Raw genomic sequence first — 21,497 nt, 5'->3', positions numbered from 1 at the left:
TCCAGGCTAATTGCCTGATTCAGATTGTGTGGCCAGAACCCAGCACAGTATTTGGCACATGATAAAAACTCAATACTTTTTGAATGAAACATTTATGTAGTCCTAAACTCTTTGTGGAACCTTGGCTAGCTTTCACCACTTTCCCTAATACTCCTTAAAAAAAAAGTCAGTTCACACTTAAATTCTAGTCACACTCTATCACTAAAAGAGGTGTGCTCCCTATATATATATTGTTTCCACCCTCACCACTTCTCTCACAGTCTCATACTAAGGTCATGAATAACTTTAGTTTTACTAAATCCAAAGCCTTCAGTTTTGACTCATTTGCTCCATTCGACACTATTCACAACTCCTCCTCTTTAAAGCATTTTCTTTTCCCAGGTCCTGTGACATTTCTCCTGGTTTTTCCATCTCTGGCCACACATTCCCATCCTCCAGTGTGGGCTGCTCTTCACTCACCCTTCAAATGTCTCCATCTCTCAGGCCTCTGTCTTCAGCCTCTTCTCTTCTCATCTACGTATTCTCTCTGAAATTTGCCATCACCTTTCATGATTTCAATTACCATGGAAAGTAGAATGTCTCTCTCAAATTCTACCTCCATTGTAAAGTTTTCTCCTAAGCTTTTAGTTAAAGGAGAAAGTGAAAGTGTACTCCCTACTCATCATTTGCGAGTAGGACTATCCCTACTGGTGGATATTCCACACATCCCTCAAACTCATTGGCAAACTGAACTCCACTTTCTCTGCTTCTCCCTCCTCCATGTGTCCTTACCTCTCTGAATGCCAAGATCAACCACCCGGCATGCTGCAGGATGCTTACAGGTGAGATGAGTTATAGACACATGAACTGATTTGTTGAGCAGGTGGAACTCATTGCCATTAGGCAAGAGTTTTCTTTTTCCTACATCACTGCCATCAACCGCTCCTGGTTAGGCCTCTTGTGCTTGCCCTTCACATTTCGTGGCACACTGCATGTATTCTGAATGACTTTTTAGTTAGAAGAGCAATCTCATGGAGCTCTCTGTGGCTCACTTTCACATATTTAAAAGTCTAGTCTTTTTAAAATCCAAACTTTACCATTATCTGTAGCAAACTAACACAGGAACAGAAAACCAAATACCGCATGTGCTCACATATAAGTGGGAGCTAAATGAAGAGAACGCATGGATAAAGAGGGGAACAACACACACAAGACTTTTCAAAGGGTTGGGGGTGGGAAGAGGGAGAGGATCCAAGAAAACAACCTATGATTAGTAGGCTTAATATCTGGGCGATAAAATAATTGGTACAACAAACCTCCATGATACAAGTTTAACTATGTAATAAACCTGTACTTGTACCCCTGAACTTAATATAAAAGTTAACAATTAAAATTAAAAAAATAAAATTAAAACTCCAACTTCTCACTCAATGTAAATCTTCTCCCTGCCCTGAATCATGACTCACATCAGGTCTGACCTATGGACCAGGGACCTAACCCAGGGAGAGAGACAAGGCACGGTCTTCTCTTTCTTCATTTTGTCAGTCTCTTGCTCTGTGGCTTCTGTGTTTCAGTCTCTTCATCTGGAAGAAGTACCTTTAAGTCACAGAGTGACTCCAGGCCAGTAACTACCATGATTTGGCCTCCCTTTTTATTAAAAAAAGAAGCAATTGCGGGAAATTACATCTAAGGGCCCTTCCAAATCTAATACTGCAAGATTCTCAGATTCTCTTTCTCAGATGAATAACAATTAGTTTGTCCACATTGCCTTGATTAGTTTTGAATTCTTAGATTTCTTGCTCATCTAAAAGCTGATTTTAAAAAACTGGGGCTCTATTAGGCATCTTTTTAAGCAAAAGCAATATATGAAGAGGCTGTGTTTCCAAAGAGTAACATCAGCGAAGTGTCTTGTTAACATTCTCATCACTTCCAATGTGGCTGGGGCTAATGCAACATTTTTCATTTCATGTCACAAGTGGGTCATATGTATATATTTTAAATCATGATCACACTTCAGGCAAGTAGGTCTACAGCCTTACAATGCCCAGTAAGTGCTTCAATTACCCCTAAAGTGATAATCCACAGTTGCATCAAAACATTTTTTTTTCAAATGTCTTGACTGTCATGTAATAGTCTAGCTGTTTTGAAACCATCCTCTAATCTATAATATATTTATGCTTTCAGCTTACAAACATGAGAGTGATGTCATTGATCAAACTTTTGTCAGTAGTTGGTTTCAGATGAAACTCTTGTTATCTTGGTGTTTTCTCTAATACTTTAAATCAATTTTCTGCGTTAGAACCTATTTCACTCAAGATGATAGCAATCACAAATTATAAAATTGTGTATGAATCTGTGTGAGAAAAATTTTTAATGTAATTTTAATGGGAATAATGAATGTACACAGTTCAAAAGGACAAACAACTGGTTCCCTACTCTATCCCTCTCTATAACTTTAAGACTTTCCAGTGGCAACTTTTTTTTTAAGTCTTTTAAGTATTTCTTCTGGTATTTAATGAAATATTTCTAAATAATATCCTATACCACTCATTCTTGATTGTTCAACTTCATATGTTACTTTTTGGTTTCTGAGTTAAGATATAGGTTGGGATATTGTGACAGAGAATAAAATGGCAGTGCCTTAAAGTAAAGAATGATTTTTCTTTGTAACTGAAGGCAGAGCATCAAGTTAGAAGAACCCTTAATCACCTGATCTAAGGCAGGCTATCACCATGACCACAATTCATCCAATGGGATGGGAGATAAGAATGGGAACTTGTTGCTTCCTTTTAAGACTATAACCCAGGAAATGTATAGATTAATTCTACTTATATCTTACTATTTAGTATTTAGTGTAATGGCCCCATCTCACTACAGGTGATGTTGGGAACTCTGGTCCTTATGCTGAGAAGCCATACTATTAGCTAAATTTTTCTTACTATGAAAGAAAAAAAACATATATTACTGAGCAACTATTTTTCTTCCACAATTTTCTATTTTGAAAGAGTATTTTACCCGTGTAATCCCCAGTAGCGCACGCGCGCGCGCACACACACACACACACACACACACACCCCAACTCGCTTTGCGTCCCCGTCCTCCTATCGTATCTCAATTTTGATTAAATCAGTATTTGATGTTTACATTATAAAATATTATTTACAAGTGGATCACATGATGTATTTCCTCCTTGCACATCAGGAGATGTATAGTATCTCGATCATATCTCTATTTGTATTGGTTAGCTATTTCTTCAGTAAAGCTCAATTGCCTTAAAAAGTTACCATTAATTTCATGGATCTGCAGGCTTGATTCTGCACCATCTGTATCTCACTTTTCTCCCAGGACCAGCCAGCTAGTGGACTTTACATGGTGATTATAGAAGCAAGAGAAATAAATAAGAAACATACAAATCCCTTGAGAACTAGACAGAGAGCTGGCAACTTCTACTTCAACCCGCATGCCATATGCCCAAGGAATTCACATAGGCAAGACCAAAGTCAAGCTCCTCTACCATAAGAGTGTGCCAATTACGTGTCTGCAGAAAGGGGAGGAGAATTTGAGACAAATAATTTAATCCATCACACCAAGAAGGTTGGATTCTCCTGCTCAATCCAATGGCTGCTCTTCAGGTCTGCTATGTACTGCTCATGATGAATTTTCCAATACTTACCAAGGAAACGTCTTTACATTCAACCTGTTTCCAGAATCCCATGTCTTCCTTCCAAAGATTACTCCCTTTTCTATGGGTGCCTATATATCCTTGGCTGTCTTTCATATTTAAAACTGAAGTGAGAAATGCTATTGTCACCTCTGCGGGTATTGAAGGTTTCACATGAAGGCATAGGGCAAAGACTCAGCCCTTTGATACAGGCACTCCCAAATGTCATTATTCATAAGTACTTTTCTCTTAAGTTATCAATTTCACTCAAAGAATAATTTTTCAAACTTTAATCTGGGGGAAGGTGATGGCTGGCAACATTTTCAAAGCTGAGATGGGAAAGTGTGATGTCTTCATTAAGTAACTTATTATTTTTGAGACCAGTTCTCACTTTGTCACCCAGGCTGGAGTGCAGTGGTGTGATCTCAGCTCACTGAAACCTCCACCTCCCAGGTTCAAGTGATTATCATGCCTCAGCCTCCCAAGTAGCTGGGATTATAGGTGTGTGCCACCATACCTGGCTAATTTTTGTATTTTTTAGCAGAGATGAGGTTTCACCATGTTGGCTAGGCTGGTCTCGAATTCCTGGCCTCAAGTGGTTCACCTGCCTCAGCCTCCCAAAGTGCTGGGATTACAAGTGTGAGTCACTGTGCCCAGCATCATTTAGTAACTTCTAAAGGACGATTTATGGAAAGGAAAATTATTCCAGAAGGGAGGTCTAAGATGCAAAAAAAGAATAGTAGATAGGCATATCTAAAATGTGGAGATAAAATAAAATGCTAAATAGTTTTCAGCAATGCCCCAGTTCTTCTGTTCTTAAGTATACATCCTAGATGACATGAATTGATATGGTTTGGCTGTGTCCCCACCCAAATCTCATCTTGAATTGTAACCCCCATGATATCTACATGTCGAGGGAGAAACTGGGTGAGAGGTTATTAGATCATGGGGGTGGTTCCCCCATGCTGTACTCATGATAGCGAGTGAGCTCTCACAAGATCTGATGCTTTTATAAGTGTTTGACAGTTCCTCCTTCACATGTTCACACTCTCTCTTGCCAAATGTTATTCCCCTTTTGCCATGATTATAACTTTCCTGAGTCCTCCCTAGCCATGTGGAACTGTAAGTCAATTACACCTGTTTCCTTTATAAATTACCCAGTCTCAGGCAGTTCTTCAGAGCAATGTGAAAACTGACTAATACATGAATTCTCACAAAAGCGTTGTTCATAATAGAAAAACTGGAGAAACTACCTATTGGCAAGAAAATAGATAACAAATTATGATCTCACTCATGGAATATTATATAGCAGTAGATAGGAATAAAATGCAGCTACACAAAGCAATGTGTTTTCTTGAAAATATAATGTTGAGTTTTTTTAAAGCAAGTCCTAAAAAGAGTATAACATTATTAAACATATCCAACAAAGTTAGTTAACCTTTGTTAAAATTGTTTAAATTTAAAATTTTTCTATCGTTGCTGCAATCCAACAAATTTTTGTTTTTCTATTGTTGTTGCAATTCAACAAATTTTTCTGTTTTTCTATTGTTGCTGCAATTCAACAAATTTTTCAGATAAAAACAAGTAACAAAAAACATCAGAAGTGGTTCCCTCTGAGGAGGAAATAGAGGAGAAGGTGATAGAGAAAAAGCACATAACAATTTACAGGTAATGCGTAAACCATACACTTGATGGTGGATACATGGATGTTCATCAATTGTCATGTTTTATGACTTGGTGTATTATTCTGTTTTCATGATGCCAAAAAAGACATATCTGAGACTGTGCAATTTACAAAAGAAAGAGGTTTAATGCACTTACAATTTCACATGGCTGGGGAGGCCTTACAATCATGGTGGAAGCAAGGAGGAGCAATTAACATCTTATGTGGATGGCAGGAGGCAAAGAGAGAGCTTGTGCAGGGAAACCCACATTTTTAAAACCCTCAGATCTTGTGAGACCCATTCACTGTCACAAGAATAGCACAGGAAAGACCTGCCCCCATAATTCAGTCATCTCCCACCAGGTCCCTCCCACAACACATGGAAATTATGGGAGTTACTAGGTGAGATTTGGGTTGGGACACAGAGCCAAACCGTATCATTCCACCCTTGGCCCCTCCCAAATCTCTTATCTTTACATTTCAAAACCAATTACGCCTTCCCAACAGTCTCCAAAGTCTCAACTCATTTCAGCATTAACTCAAAAGTCCAGAGTACAAAGTCTCATCTGAGATAAGGCAAGTCCCTTCTGCCTATAAACCTGTAAAATCAAAAGCATGTTAGTTACTTCCTAGATACAATAGGGGTACAGGAATTGGGTAAATACAGCAATTCCAAATGGGAGAAATTGACCAAAACAAACGAGCTACAGGTCTCCTACAAGTCCATACTCCAGTAGGGCAGTCAAATCTTAAAACTCCAAAATGATCTCCTTGAATCCATGTCTCACATCCAGATCATCCTGATGCAAGAGGTGGGTTCCCATGGTCCTGGGGAGCTCTATCCCTATCACTTTGCAGGGTACAGCCTCCCTTCTGGCTGCCTTCAAAGCCCTGGCATTGAGTGTCTGTGGCTTTTCCAAGCACATAGTGCCAGCTGTCGGTGGATCTACCATTCTGGGATCTGAAGGATGGTGGCCCTCTTCTCACAGCTCTACTAGGCAGTGCCCCAACAGGCACTCTGTGTGGGGGCTCTGACCCCACATTTCCCTTCTGTACTGCCCTAGCAAAGGTTCTCCATGAGAGCCCCACCCCTGCTGCAAACATCTGCCTGGGCATCCACATGTTTCCATACATCTCCTGAAATCTAGGTGGAGGTTCCCAAATCTCAATTCTTGACTTTTGTGCACTCACAGGCTCAACACTACAGGGAGGCTGACAAGGGTTGAGGCTTGCACCCTCTAAAGCCACAGCCTGAGCTCTGCATTGGCCCCTTTCAGCCATGGCTGGAGAGGCTAAGATGCAGGGCACCAAGTCCCTAGGGTGCACCCAACATGGTTACCCTGGGCCTGGCCCATGAAACCACATCTTCCTCCTAGGCCTCCAGGCCTGTGATGGGAGGGGCTGCTGTGAAGACCTCTGACATGCCCTGGAGACATTTTCTCCATTGTCTTGCGGAATAATATTTGGCTTTTCATTACTTATGCAAATTTCTGCAACAGGCTTGAATTTCTCCTCAGAAAATGGGATTTTTTTTTTTTCTATCACATTGTCAGGCTGCAAATCTTCTGAACTTTTATGCTCTGCTTCCCTTATAAAACTGAATGCCTTCAACAGCACCAAAGTCACCTCTTGAATGCTTTGCTGCTTAGAAATTTCTTCTGCCAGTTACCCTAAATCATCTCTCTCAAGTTCAAAGTTCCACAAATCTCTGGGACAGGAGCAAAATGCCACCATTCTCTTTGCTAAGACATAACAAGAGTTACCTTTGCTCCAGTTCCCAACAAGTTCCACATTTCCATCTGAGACCACCTTAGCCTGGACTTTATTATTCATATCACTATCAGCATTTTGGGCAAAGCCATTCCACAAGTTTCTAGAAAGTTTCAAATTTCCCACATTTTTCTGTTTTCTTTTTTTTTTTTTTTTTGAGATGGAGTCTTGCTCTGTTGCAGTGGCGCAATCTTGGCTCATGGCAAGCTCTACCTCTCAAGTTCATGCCATTCTTCTGCCTTGGCCTCCCGAGTAGCTGAGACTACAGGTGCCTGCCACCATGTCTGGCTAATTTTTTGTATTTTTAGTAGAGACGGGGTTTCACCATGTTAGCCAGGATGGTCTTGATCTCCTGACCTTGTGATCCACCTGCCTCGGCCTCCCAAAGTGCTGGGAGCCACTGCACCTGGCCTTTTCTGTCTTCTTCTAAGCCCAACAAATTTTTCAACCTCTGCCTGTTACCCATTTCTACCCCATTCTATTGGTACCAATTTTCTGTATTAGTCCATTTTCTTACTACTGATAAAGACATACCCAAGACTGGGCAATTTACAAAACAAAGAGGTTTAAGCACTTATGGTTCCACATGGCTGGGGAGGCCTCACAATCATGGCAAAAGGCAAAGAGGAGCAAGTCACATCTTATGTGGATGGCAGGAGGCAAAGAGAGAGCTTGTGCAGGGCAATTCCCATTTTTAAAACTATTGGATCTCATGAGACCCATTCACTCGCACAAGAACAGCATGGGAAAGACCTGTCTCCACAATTCAGTCATCTCCCACCAGGACCCTCCCACGACATGTGGGAATTATGGGAACTACAAGATGAGATTTTGGTGGGGACAAAGAGCCAAACCACATCACTTGGATAAATTATTTTATGTGTATCAAATATGTGGAATAGATTACAGAAAAGAAAAAGCAAGATAGGAATAAAATACCAGAAAATAATAGCATGTTAGGCCACAGGCAGGTTATCAGGACTGAGGTGTTTTTAGGTTCCTTGCAATGTTGTGAATGAGTATGGAACTATTGATAATTTGGGGCTTTAAGCTAGACAGGCATGTTAAAATTTTAAGGGTAACAATTAAGGGGGGAAAAAACAGTAAAGAACTTTCAAATCAGAAGGAAAGTTAGAGGAAAGAAGCATAAAAAGAGAGAAAAATTTAAAAACACCAAGTAAAAGGTAAAAATAAAACTAAATACATCAGCAACCACAATAAATATAAATGGACTATACTCACCAATTAAAAAACAGAGATGTTTAGATACAAATTTTTAAAAATCTAGCCAAATGCTTATATGCAACACACTTAAAAGAACATAGAAAGGTAACAAGTACAGAAAACTATGTATCAGGAAAATACCAGATGAAGGAAAGTTGGTTTTATGATATCAGAAAAATACTTTAAGGCCAAAAGCATTATTAGACTTGAAAACGATCACTATATAATGGCAATTTTTTAAAGTTTACTTCAAAAATGTAACAATTATAAACTACTTCAATATAATAACATAGTTTCAAAATATACCAGGGTAAAAATCTATGATAGACAACTAAGCTGTCTTCCATCTAACCTCCAGAGAAATGTGATGTCAATCCTAGATCCATTTACTTGAAATCTGTCTCCCTCACCAACTTTACCCCACCACTCCTCACCCTGTGCTATGTAGGCTGTGTTTCCAAGGTTCCCATGTCAGCCAGATTTTCACTGTTTGGCCAATGGGAAGTCATTTTTCTCTTTCCATACCTAATGTTGCATCTCTAGCAACAGTAGCATCTCCACACTGGTTCCAAATTCCGCCTATTAATCCTCCCCTTGGTTCCAGTCATCCAAACTCCCCCTTTTGTTCCCAGAGCCTAGGAGTAGTCATCATTCCCTGCTAGTACCAATCTCTAGGTTTTCCTCTGTTTTCTCTTTGACTTTTCAGCTCTTCCACCACCAGGATAACAAAGTGGATGCATTACATTTCCCTTTTTTCAGGTACTAAGATTGACTCTTGTTTCTACTTGAAACCTGTATTAGTTTTCCACAGTTTCTATAACAAATTACCACATATTTAGTGGCTTAAGACAACAAAAATCTATTACCTTACAGATGTGTGGGCCAAAAGTCTGGTGGATTTTTCTGGTTCTGTGCTTTGAGTCTCATAAGGCCAAAATCAAGGTGTCAGCTGGGCTGCATTCCTTTCTGGAGACAAGAATGTCCAGTGACATTCAGGTTACTACCAGAATTTAGTTCCATGTGGTTGTAGGGCTGAGGTTCCTGATCCCTTGCTGGCCATCAACTGGGAACTGCTTTCAACTCCTAGATGCTGCCTGCCTCATGGCCTCCATCCTTCATCTTTAATGACAGGAAGTGTGTCAAGTCCTCATGATTCTGCATCTTTTCTATCTCTTCTGCCTCCTCATCTTTTGCCATATTTCTCTCATTGACTCTTTTGCCTTCCTCTTCTGACTTTATGTGCCCATGCAATAATATTGGGCCTCCTTGAATAATCCAGAATAATGTCCTGACTTCATGCCAGCTGATTATCAACCTTAATTCCAACTGCAAAGTGTATTTTCCCATGCAATATCACATATTCACAAGCCTAATTACCAGTGAGCAAAGATTATGGGAGACCAAATTATTGTCTCTAATAATTTTTTGGAGACACTATATTGTTCCTAAGAATTTTTGGTTTCCTCCAGCTTAAGACTGACTTGACCTATAACGGGTGACTTCCAACAAGACCTGGTGTGAAAAGGAAAATTATTCTGAAGGTGTAGGCTTAGACTTTGCATTGTTCTCCCAGCTCTCTGGGAGCCCCAGGGAAGTGACTCAAGTGCCCCCAACCCCCGCCAAAAATCAGCACAGAGGTTAAGCTAAGTGATTAGGACTACATGCCTCCTTCTTTTTCTCATCAGCATTTTACAAGTAGGAAGTAAAGGCTTAAAGAGACCAAGCCATTGCCTAAGGTCACTAAATTAGTTAATGGCAAAGCAATGAAAATATTTTATATTCATTCTTTCATTTATCTATCAAGTAACACTTGCTACACCCCAGCATGCTGAGTGCACTGGGGAAACAAACATGAAATAAACCTTATCCATCCACCTTGCAGAGATTCTTGTTTATCTAGGACACAATTGCAATAAACATGTTTGCATGCTTGATGCTGGTTCCTTGAAATGTCCCACACATTTTTACATAGAAATTTGATTTGCTCTAGGAACATCTGCTTTAGCTCAAATGCAGCTGTCAGAGTGGTGGGACCTGATTCAAATCTAGGCTGTGTGTTCCCAGGCAATTTGGTTAGTAATAGTGCTTACCTAATAGGGTTTTTGTATGCAGGATTGAGTTGCTGCATGTAAATCATTTAAAACTGGCATGTAACAAGCATTTAACACATGATAGCTGTCATAGTTATCATTTATTATTTAACCTCCTTGAGCCTTAGTTCTATTGTTTCTAAAGTGAGAACAATAATAATCATCTCGAAGGGTGATTTAAGAATTAAATGACATAGTATATGTATACATAACATCCAGTTTGCACATGCCCTCACTCCCTCCTTAGTAACTTCACTAACAAACTTATTAACTGTATAGCTTATACCATTAAGAAAGCACTTCAGGGAGGGTCTTTGGTGAAGAAGACAAACATCAGTCTGAGGATTTTAGGATTCTTTAATGGATCTGAAATTAGGCAAGGGGCTTGGCCTTTCCAATCCTGTTTCCTCATTCATGAAGAACAGGTTGCTAAGATGCTAGATCCCAGAACCTAGAATTCTTCTGTTGCTTTAGAAATGAAACCAGAATATAGTCGTCTTCTCCTGTTGAGTTTTTAGATTAACCAGAGAGTTAAACCATTCTCTGGAAATGTAAACTTCCAAAATGCACTAGATTTGCAAATCTCATCCAACACAAAGTTTTGGAAGTCAGTCTCACTGCTCATCTAGTTCTCCTTTCGTTGATGTGGTTGGTCTTCCTGGGGAGCTCTTGGATAATCCAAAAGATGAGACAAGAAACCTGAAGCCAGGCGGGACCCAGAGAGGCACCTAACATGAAAGTGAGCCAGACCCAAGAGAGACGGGTTTCTTCTTGTCCAGAGACGCTACTCAGGAGAAGCCGCAAACCGAGGTTGTCAGAAGAGGCAGTGTGAGGACAGAACCCTAAGACAGTGGGGAAGGAGGAGAAAGATGGCTCTTATAAACATTCACCACTATCCACTGAGGGTGCTACACCCACCTCTGGAGCTCGGTCCCCCCACGTTTGGACCTGTAGGGTCCCTGTTGAAGGAGACCATGAAGCTGTAGGAGGAAGGCCAAGAACCTCACTAGGAGATCCAGGAGGAAAACATGCCAGGTTGAACCAGAAACAAGCACAGAGACAGACCATGCTGGGGCAGAAGCAGAGGGTTTGTCTGGCAGAGAGAAGACAGCACCCCCAAAGCAGGGCCACGCCCTTACCCACCTCAAAAACGGATCTTTTGGTTTGGCTGCAAACAGAGACTCTGTTAAGCTACCTCAAATAATATAGATTTTTTGTTGGGATGAACATTAAATAAAAGAGACAGGATCACAAAAGAAGCCAGTTTGTTATCTGAAATCTAAGGAATCACCAGTCCTGGGACTTTAGTGTTTGTTTTCTCCTATTTGTGTCTTTTTATTCTTCATCTCTTACACATTGGCTTATTTTATGTACTCTTCCAGGTGAGTAAGGAAGTCAGTCTCACTGCTCATCTAGTTCTCCTTTTGTTGATGTGGATAACCCAATAGATGAAACAAAGGGAGAAATCGTGCTGGTTAGGCTCATTCCCTTGTCCTCCCTCACTTTTCAGGCTGGGTTTGACTTCCCTATGGCTCAGTAGCCAGCATAGGAATCAGCTGCCCTCAAGTCCAATATTCACTACAATTCAGGAATGTTAAATAGCAATTCTTCATTCAAGAAACTATCTAGGGTGACTTTTTGTAGATGGGGCTGTTACCCTTTGAAGGGGGTGGTGAATTGGCCATCTCTCTGACGTGCATGTCTAGTGAATATCCATCTTTGTTCATATAACAAACATTAACTAAGAGTCTAGTTAATGGGCCCGTGCCTACCAAGCCCTGGGCACTCAGGATGGGTCAATTCCTGGCCCACTGGATCCAGTCAGTGGCAGTGCCTGGAAGGAAGAAGTTCCAACCTAGGAATGGATATCACAGGGACTTGACATCTTGGCCTTATGTGTGACAGGAGGAGAGACCAAGGAGGAAGAAGATGGCAGGCCCTAACCAGAGAGAAGGGGTCTGAGAGGGTGCAGTTCCAGCCTTTGTCCTGGGTGGATTTTTGCCACAGCCTTATGGCACTTGTATCCTTGATGTAGTCACTGGTATCACCACCTCTCCACCCAGTTGCGTTCCTTCTTGTCTTTGTTCCAGGTGATGATGCTAAAAATAATGCTCATACCTATAGGTTCATTTTTAGGGAATCAGACAGATGTGGGGTCTATCTCTGGCTCTGCTCTGTGTCCTTGATAAAGTCACTTAATGTCTCTGGGCTTCAGTGTCCTCATCTACAAAACTATGCTAAGAAAATCTTCCTCATCTATTCCTTATACATGACCACTGTATTTGGGACATTGTTTTTATAACTATTGATATATGATTTGAAATAAGAAAGCTTGACTCTTAAAAGTAGTGTCATTCATTCTGTGGTAGGGGACAGATGAGGACTTGGAACAGAGAGGTGGAAGGACTTCCAGGGCAGCAATGTGAAGATGGAAGGGGGATGGTCTGAGGGTTCCTGAGGTCATGGGCTCCAGAGCCTGTTTCTTACATAGCACTCCCTGGGGCTGGCTGTTGCCCTGGTATGAAGGAATCAAGAATTAAAATATCAGAGCCTAGGCCATTGTTGACTTGGGGAATCTTTGGCTAAGGTGACTCTGAGAGGGGCAGGAAGGTCCTTCCCCAAAACACCACTGGAAGGCCCTCTCCAGTCTCCTGTTAAATTGCTGGGATTTGAGGAGCCCAGAGAACACTGCAGGGAGAGGTCTCTCCTTTCTCCCTCCACTTGCCCTGTCAGCAGATGAAATGGTCCAATGCCCAGAGCAGCACCCAGGCATCCAGAAAGAAACATGTGATTCCTGGAGGGCAAACAACTAGGCATATCTTCTGTTTTTAAGACCTGGGCCATGTGACAGTTACAGAAGCAACAATAGAAGAAAAGAGACTAAAAATGGGTTTACCACATTGCCAAGTTTTTCCTCCAAGAACTATTTTGAGGCAAGACCGGATCTTTTGGACTGAGAAAACCTTGGAGCTCTTGGATAATTCAGAATAGGAGAGGAGGAGAGATGGGCTAGTCTGCTAATATGGATACGTGGGTGCTGTAGACCGCTTTAATCTGGAAAAATCAAAGTGACACAAATCTTATGCATGTCTACAGTAGGAAAAGGGGTCATACAGGTTATTGTGTTATTATTCTGGGAGTGCCACAAGGATGTAAGCCTGGAAGAGATGATCTTTCATGCTTTTTCTATAGCTCTCCAATGATTGGAGGTCTGTCCAAAGATTCATAGACGTTCAGGTGTGTTTGGTCCACTTAGAGAGTGACCAATTAACCTGCTGCACTTCGGCTATGATTACTCTGAAGTAGACTGGCCCAGGTGTCTCAGTACTGTCAGAATCTAGAGTAGAGACTGCAAAGCCAGGTCCATGACTGCCTCTGGAAGCTCAAAGTTAACATGCAGCTTTTGTCTACAACAAAACGCAAGAGAGCATGCTCAGAGCAGTAGGACTGAGTGAGCTGTGAACAAAAGATGGTTTCCATTCAGTATGGAAGCTCGCAACTTGCCCCCACTTGTTATAATTTTACCTTACTACCTAATTCATCATTTACTCTACATCTACAGGTTCATCCTCCTCAAATCCTTTGCCCAAACTTAAGATACAATATTCAGTCTCCAAAAAGCAAAGTCATAATGGAGTTAAAGCTCAAATTCTGCTCTCTGCACAGCTGTGCTATTAATTTTGGCATTTAAGCTTTACTCATGAACCACTTAACACCCCACATACACATACCAGGATGTTTTGGGTAACTATAATGAAATTTATATAAAGAAAATAATTTAAGTATCAGTCTAATTCACATAGATTAATTTAGTTCAAATATAATTTAGTTTTTTTTCTGAATTTGCAATGCTGAATGAGTTATTATTTTTTAGTAAAATGCAAAAAGGGTCTTTTCTCACCCTTCCCTAGCTGTACAGGGATATGAACAAGATGTGGTCATCTAGAACTTCCATTTCCATCAATGAAAATTCTAGAAGCTGTCAGTTAATGAAATAGTTCCAAGTGAATGGGTTATTGAATGAAGAAGGAATTGCCTTTTGGGGATGTATTTTGGAAGGTAAAGAGTTTAAATCTGAACTGGCAACCTGAGTGACAAAAAACACGACCCTAGAATATTATCTGTGTTAGTGTTTGGTTGAATGCATCATGTTGTTTGTGATTCTACTGAACAATATATAAAGATACAAGAAAAAAAGAACTAACATGCATTTGTACTTAATTATATGCCAGGCACTGTGCTTGGTACTATGAACACATTATTTTATTGAAGATTATCCTTAAAGTTAACCTCTGTGTTCCCTCATTTATACACTTCAGCATAATAATAGTACTTGCACCAGAGAGTGGTGAGATAATGTGTGTAAAATCTCAATAAATGTTGCCTGTTTTTTCTATGGCTGCTGCAAGTAATGATAGAGTTAATCCTGCAAGGTAGGTACTGCATGATGTGCACCTGACTAAACAGGCAGAAAGCAACAAACCCTGCACTGAAACCAGATTTCCTGACTCCAGAACCTCTGTTTTTTCTACTTCGCTTGGTAAGAATGTATAATCACATTTTCACTCGAAATCAACTAGCAAAACATTTTTCTGAGACATAGATGTGAAAGGAAGGAAAACTAGATAGTGATTCCGATGCATGCTTTTGTGTAAGAGAATTCTGGTTTTAAAAATGCAGGCATCACCACCTATTAGCTGTGTGACCTTGGACACATTCTTTAACTTATCTGACCCTTACTTATTTTGTCTGTAAAATTTAAAACTCTTCTGAGCTTTAATATTGCATTAGTTAACGTAATACTGATTTTATAACAAATAAATCCTAAAATTTCATTAGCATGGGGAAAAGAAGTTTATCTCTTATTCATGTGAAGTAGAAGCTGCAGCAGGGCAAATGGGGGAGAGTGTTGGGGAACTGTTCCATGCAGTGATTCAGGGATTTAGGCTGATGAACTCTTCACCATTTTCAACAAAAATATTATAAGCTTGTTTTGTTTTGTTTTTATTTATTTTTTAGAGACAGAGTTTTTCACTGTCACCCAGGGTAGAGTACAGTGGTGTGATCATAGCTCATTGCAGCCTCCACCTTCTGTGCTGAAGGGATCCTCTCACCTCAGCCTCCCAAGTAGCTGGGACTACAGGCATGCACCACCACATTTGGTTATTTTTTTTTTTAATTTTTAAAAAAAGTATTTTTAGTAGAGACAGGGTCTTGCTATGCTGCCCAGGCTGGTCTCAAATTCCTGGTCTCAAATGATTCTCCTGCCTCAGCCTCCCAAAGTGCTGGGATTATAAGCATACACACTCAGCTGGCAGAGAACAGAGAGGATAGAGAATTCCTTAGAGGATTTCTATTAGCCAAACCTAGCAGTGGTATATATCATTTCCATCCATATTCTATTGGCCAGAACTCAGACACATAGGTACACCCAAATGCAAAGGAGGCTGATGCTGTGAAGAAAAAAAAATAACACCCTTGGATTATCTATGCAATGAAGATATTACATAATTTCAACTTTAATCAAACATACCTCATAAAGTTTGTTGGAATAATTAAATGAAACAATATATATAAAGCATTTAACATGATGCCTACCCATGGTAGGTATTCATAATTGGTAGTTATTTTATTAGTATAATTATTCAATATAAAGCTAAATAAACTGAGCTTCAGAGACCTATGGGACAATGTCAAACAGCCTAACATAAACATCATAAGTCCTAGAAGAACAGTAAAGTGAGAATAGGGCAAAATAATTAAAGAAATAATGGTCAAAATTTTCCCAGATTTGATTTTTGAGAAGATTAGCTTACAGATCCAAAGGCTAGAGAACTTCAGGCTAAATAAACATAAAAAACACCATGCCTAGGATATCATAATGAAACTATCAAAAGTCAAAGATAAAGAGAAAATTTGAAAGCAGCTGGAATGAAAAGACACATTACATTCAGGGGAACAATAATACAATTATTACTTCCCATCATAAACATAAAAGACCAACAGACAATGGAACTCCTTCCTTAAGGTGCTGGAAGGGTAAATACGTCAACCTAGAATATCAACAGCTAGTATGGTCATCATTCAAAAGCAAGGATGAAATATAGATAATTTCAGATAAACAACAGCTGAGAGCCTCTGTTGCCAGCCAACATGCATTGCAAGAAAAGAAAAAGGGTATTTTTCAGGTTGAAGGAAAATGACACCAGATGGAAACTCTGAAGATAGTGTTAAAGAGCATGAGAAGTGGTAAGTGTTAAATATAAGGCATATACTTTATATTTTTTTTAACTTTTATTTTAGGTTCGGGGTACATGTGCAGGTTTATTATGTAGGTAAACTCGTGTCATGAGGGCGGTGGGGTTTGTTGTACAGATTATTTCATCAGGCAGGTACTAGGCCTAATACCCAATAGTTCTTTTTTATGCTCCTCTTCCTCCTCCCATCCTCCACCCTCAAAGGCGTGCCAGTGTCTGTTGTTTGCTTCTTTATGTCCATGTGTTATCATTTAGCTCCCATTTGTAAGTGAGAACATGCGGTATTTGGTTTTCTATTCCTGTGTTAGTTTCCTAAGGATAATGGCCTCCAGCTCCATCCATTTTCCTGCAAAAGACATGACCTCATTCTTTATAACAGCTGCATAGTATTCCATGTTGTATATGTACTACATTTTCTTTATCCATTCTATCATTGACAGGCATTTAGGTTGATTCCACATCTTTGCTATTGTAAACAGTGTTGCAGTGAACATTCATGTGCATGTATCTCTATGGTAGAATGATTTATATTCCTCTGGGCATATACCCAATAATGGGATTGCGGAGTTGAATGGTAATTCTGTTTTTAGCTCTTTGAGGAATCGCCACACTGCTTCCCACAATGGTTGAACTAATTTACACTCCCACCAACAGTGTATAAATATTCCCTTTTCTACACAACCTCACCAGCATCTGTTATTTTTTGACTTTTTAATAATATCAATTCTGACTGGAGTGAGATGGTATCTCACTGGAGATCCCAGTTGAGAGATTCCACACAGTGAAGAGAAGCAGGATTCAGGATCCAGGTGAATAAGCAGTCTCACTGTTTCTCTGTAGAGCTACTGGGCTGTGCTGGGGGGCTGCTCCAGTCCCTAGTTCCCTCTGACTCCCTAGAGCCCTAAGGCAACAATGACTAGGGCTGTGAAACAGCAAAGATGGAGGCCCAACCCTCCCCCCAGGAACCATGTCTCAAGGAGGTGTAATGCTGCTACCTGTGGTGGTTGGAGTTCCACACCAGTGGGTCTTATCCTGCAAGGTGCTGTGGAAGCAGGACCTACAGACTGTCACTGCTCAACCCCCTGGAGTCAGCCCCTTTCCTAGGTGTATGTACAGGAATCTAACCTCCCACTTTGCTGGAGTTTCAGCTGGTTTTGCCAGGAAGCCTGAGTATCTAAGGCTCCCAGGGCTACACATGTGCCTGGGCAGCTGCTCTGCCGAGACTCCACGTAGATCTGCATGTCAGACTGAAGGCCCTGGTGGACTGGGTTCACGAGAGGATCTTCTGACCTTAGGGCTGCAAAGATCCATGGGAGAAGCATGGGTTTCCAGGGTCACGCACTCAACTGCCGCTTCCCCGAGCAGGGGCGTTTCCCCTGGCTTCACGTCACTCCTAGGTGGGCAGTCATCCTGCCTTACTTTTCTCCATTCTCTGTAGGTCGAGTTTTATCCATGATTAATCCTGATGTGTGCACCTGAATGTTTCAGTTAAAGGTGCTGTATTCACTTACCCCTTCTGCTCCTCTTCCTGAGAATGGTGCATACTACCTGTTTCTAGGTGGCCATCTTGGCCAACCCCCATATTTCGTATTTTTATTATCCTTAAAAGACAACTTTTAAAACAAATGATTAAAGTAAAAAATTATTTTAAATTTATTTAACTATTATATATTATTATTAAGGCTATTATTCAAAACATATATATATGCATGTACAAGCAAAACTATGACAACAATAGCACAAAGGGATGGGGAGTAAGTGTTTTAAAGTAATTACAGTTTTGAAGTGGGGAATGGAAAGTGCCAGGTGAAAAGTTTTAAGGGGAATTTTAAGGGTACACTATGGACTCTAAACAGACTGATAAATTAAGGATACATAACGTTAGCCCTAGATCAAACACTAAAGCATAATTTTTTTTATTATACTTTAAGTTCTGGGATACATGTGCAGAACGTGCAGGTTTGTTACATAGGTATACACGTGCTATGGTGGTTTGCTGCACCCATCAACCCATCATCTACATTAGGTATTTTTCATAATGCTATCCCTGCCCTAGCCTCCAACTCCCTGACAGGCCCTGGTGTGTAATGTTCCCCTCCCTGTGTCCATGTGTTCCCATTGTTCAACTCCCACTTATGAGTGAGAACATGGGATGTTTGCTTTTCTGTTCCTATGTTAGTTTGCTGAGAATGATGGTTTACAGCGTCATCCATGTCCCTGCAAAGGATATGAACTCATCCTTTTTTAATGGCTGCAGAGTATTCCATGGTGTATATGTGCCACATTTTCTTAATCCAGTCTATCATTGATGGACATTTGGGTTGGTTCCAAGTCTTTGCTATTGTGAATAGTGCCGCAACAAATATACATGTGCATGTGTCTTTACAGTAGAATGATTTGTAATCCTTTGAATATATACCCAGTAATGAGATGGCTGGGTGAAATGGTATTTCTGGTTCTAGATTCTTGAGGAATTGCCACACTGTCTTCCACAATAGTTGAACAAATTTACACTCCCACCAACAGTAAAAAAGTTTTCCTATTTCTCCACATCCTCTCCAGTATCTGTTGTTTCCTGACCTTGTAATGATTGCCATTCTAACTGGGATGAGGTGATATCTCATTGTGATTTTGATTTGCATTTCTCTAATGACCAGTGATGATGAGCTGCTTTTTTCATATGTTTGTTGGCTGCATAAATGTCTTCTTTTGAGAAGTGTCTGTTCATATCCTTTGCCCACTTTTTGATGAGGTTGTTTTTTTCTTGCAAATTTAAGTTCTTTGTAGATTCTGGATATTAGCCCTTTATCAGATAGATAGATTGCAAAAATTTTCTCCCAATATGTAGGTTTCCTGTTCACTCTGATGATAGTTTCTTTTGCTGTGCACAAGTTCTTTAGTTTAATTAGATCCCATTTGGCAATTCTGGCTTTTGTTGCCATTACTTTTGGTGTTTTACTCATGAACTCTTTGCCCATGCCTATGTCCTGAATGGTATTGTCCAGGTTTTATTCTAGGGTTTTTATGATTTTAGGTCTTACATTTAATTCTTTAATCCATCTTGAGTTAATTTTTGTATAAGGTGTAAGGAAGGGGTCCAGTTTCAAGTCTTCTGCATATGGCTAGCCAGTTTTCCCAACACCATTTATTAAATAGGGAATCTTTTCCCCATTGCTTGTTTTTGTCAGGTTTGTCAAAGAGTGGATGGCTGTAGATGTGTGGCGTTATTTCTGAGGCCTCTGTTCAGTTCCATTGATCTATGTATCTGTTTTGATACCAGTACCATGCTGTTTTGGTTACTATAGCCTTGTAGTATAGTTTGAAGTCAGGTAGCATAATGCCTCCAGCTTTGTTCTTTTTGCTTAGGATTGTCTTGGCTATACGGGCTCTTTTTTGGTTCCATTTGAAATTTAAAGTAGTTTTTCCTAATTCTGTGAAGAAAGTCAATGGTAGCTTGATGGGGATAGCATGGAATCTATAAATTACTTTGGGCAGTGTGGCCATATTCATGATATTGATTCTTCCTATCCATGAGCATGGAATGTTTTTCCATTTGTTTGTGTCCTCTCTTATTTTCTTGAGCAGTGGTTTGTAGTTCTCCTTGAAGAAGTCCTTCCCATCCCTTGTAAGTTGTATTCCTAGGTATTTTATTCTCTTTGTAGCAATTGTGAATGGGAGCTCACTCATGATTTGGCTCTCTGCTTGTCTATTATTGGTATATAGGAATGCTTGTGATTTTTGCACATTGATTTTGTATACTGAGACTTTGCTGAAGTTGGTTGTCAGCTTAATGAGATTTTTGGCTGAGACAATGGGGTTTTCTAAATATACAATCATATAATCTGCAAACAGAGACAATTTGACTTCCTCTCTTCCTATTTGAATACTCTTTATTTCTTTCTCTTTCCTGATTGCCCTGGCGAGAACTTCCAATACTATGTTGAATAGGAGTGATGAGAGAGGGCATCCCTGTCTTATGTCACTTTTCAAAGGGAATGCCTCTACCTTTTGCCCATTCAGTATGATATTGACTGTGTGTTTGTCATAAATAGCTCTTATTAAAGCATAATTTTAAAAGATATTAATAAGAAGTCAATACAAAAAAGAAAATAGAATTTTTGTCCTAAAAAATAATTGATTAATCCAAAAGAAGGCAGGAAATTAGCATGAGAAAAAAGCAGAAGGAACAAATGAACAATAAAGAGCAAAATAATAAGTTTAAACTCTAAGACGTTAGTAGTACATTAAATGTAAATTAAATATCTAATTGAAAGGCAGAAGGTGTATAACTGGATTTTAAAAAGCAAAAAAAAAAAAAATATGCTACACGAGATATAATTTAAATAGTAAGGTAAAAATAAGTTGAAAATTAAAATTACTCTCTGTCCTGAGTTGTCCCCATAAAATATTAAAATGTTTTTTAAAGAAAATTAAAGTAGGAAAAGAACAGAAGTCAATAAAATAGTAAAACAACAGACAATAAGAAAATTAACAAAGTTAAAAGTTGGGTCTTTGAAAATTAATAAAATTGATAAACTGCAGTAAAACTAACCATGAGCTAAAAAATACACAGGTGACTAATATCAACAAAAAGGGGGATGGGGGAGGAATATCACTACAAACCTTTCAAACGTTAAAAGCGTAATAAAGAAATATAAATAACTGTATTTCCAAAAATTCTGAAACAGATGAAATGGACTCATTGCAGACTCAAAAAGAAATGGAAAACCTAAATGGTCCTATATCTGTCTAAAAAATTGAATTCAAACACAAATAGCCACATAGAAACTCACAGGCACAGATGATTTTACTAGTAAATTCTATTAAATATTTACGAAGGAACAAATACCAAC

The sequence above is a fragment of the Chlorocebus sabaeus genome, chromosome 27 (genome assembly GCF_047675955.1).
Source record: "Chlorocebus sabaeus isolate Y175 chromosome 27, mChlSab1.0.hap1, whole genome shotgun sequence".
Classification (NCBI taxonomy): Eukaryota; Metazoa; Chordata; class Mammalia; order Primates; family Cercopithecidae; genus Chlorocebus; species Chlorocebus sabaeus.
Note: the sequence above shows the minus strand (reverse complement) of the source record.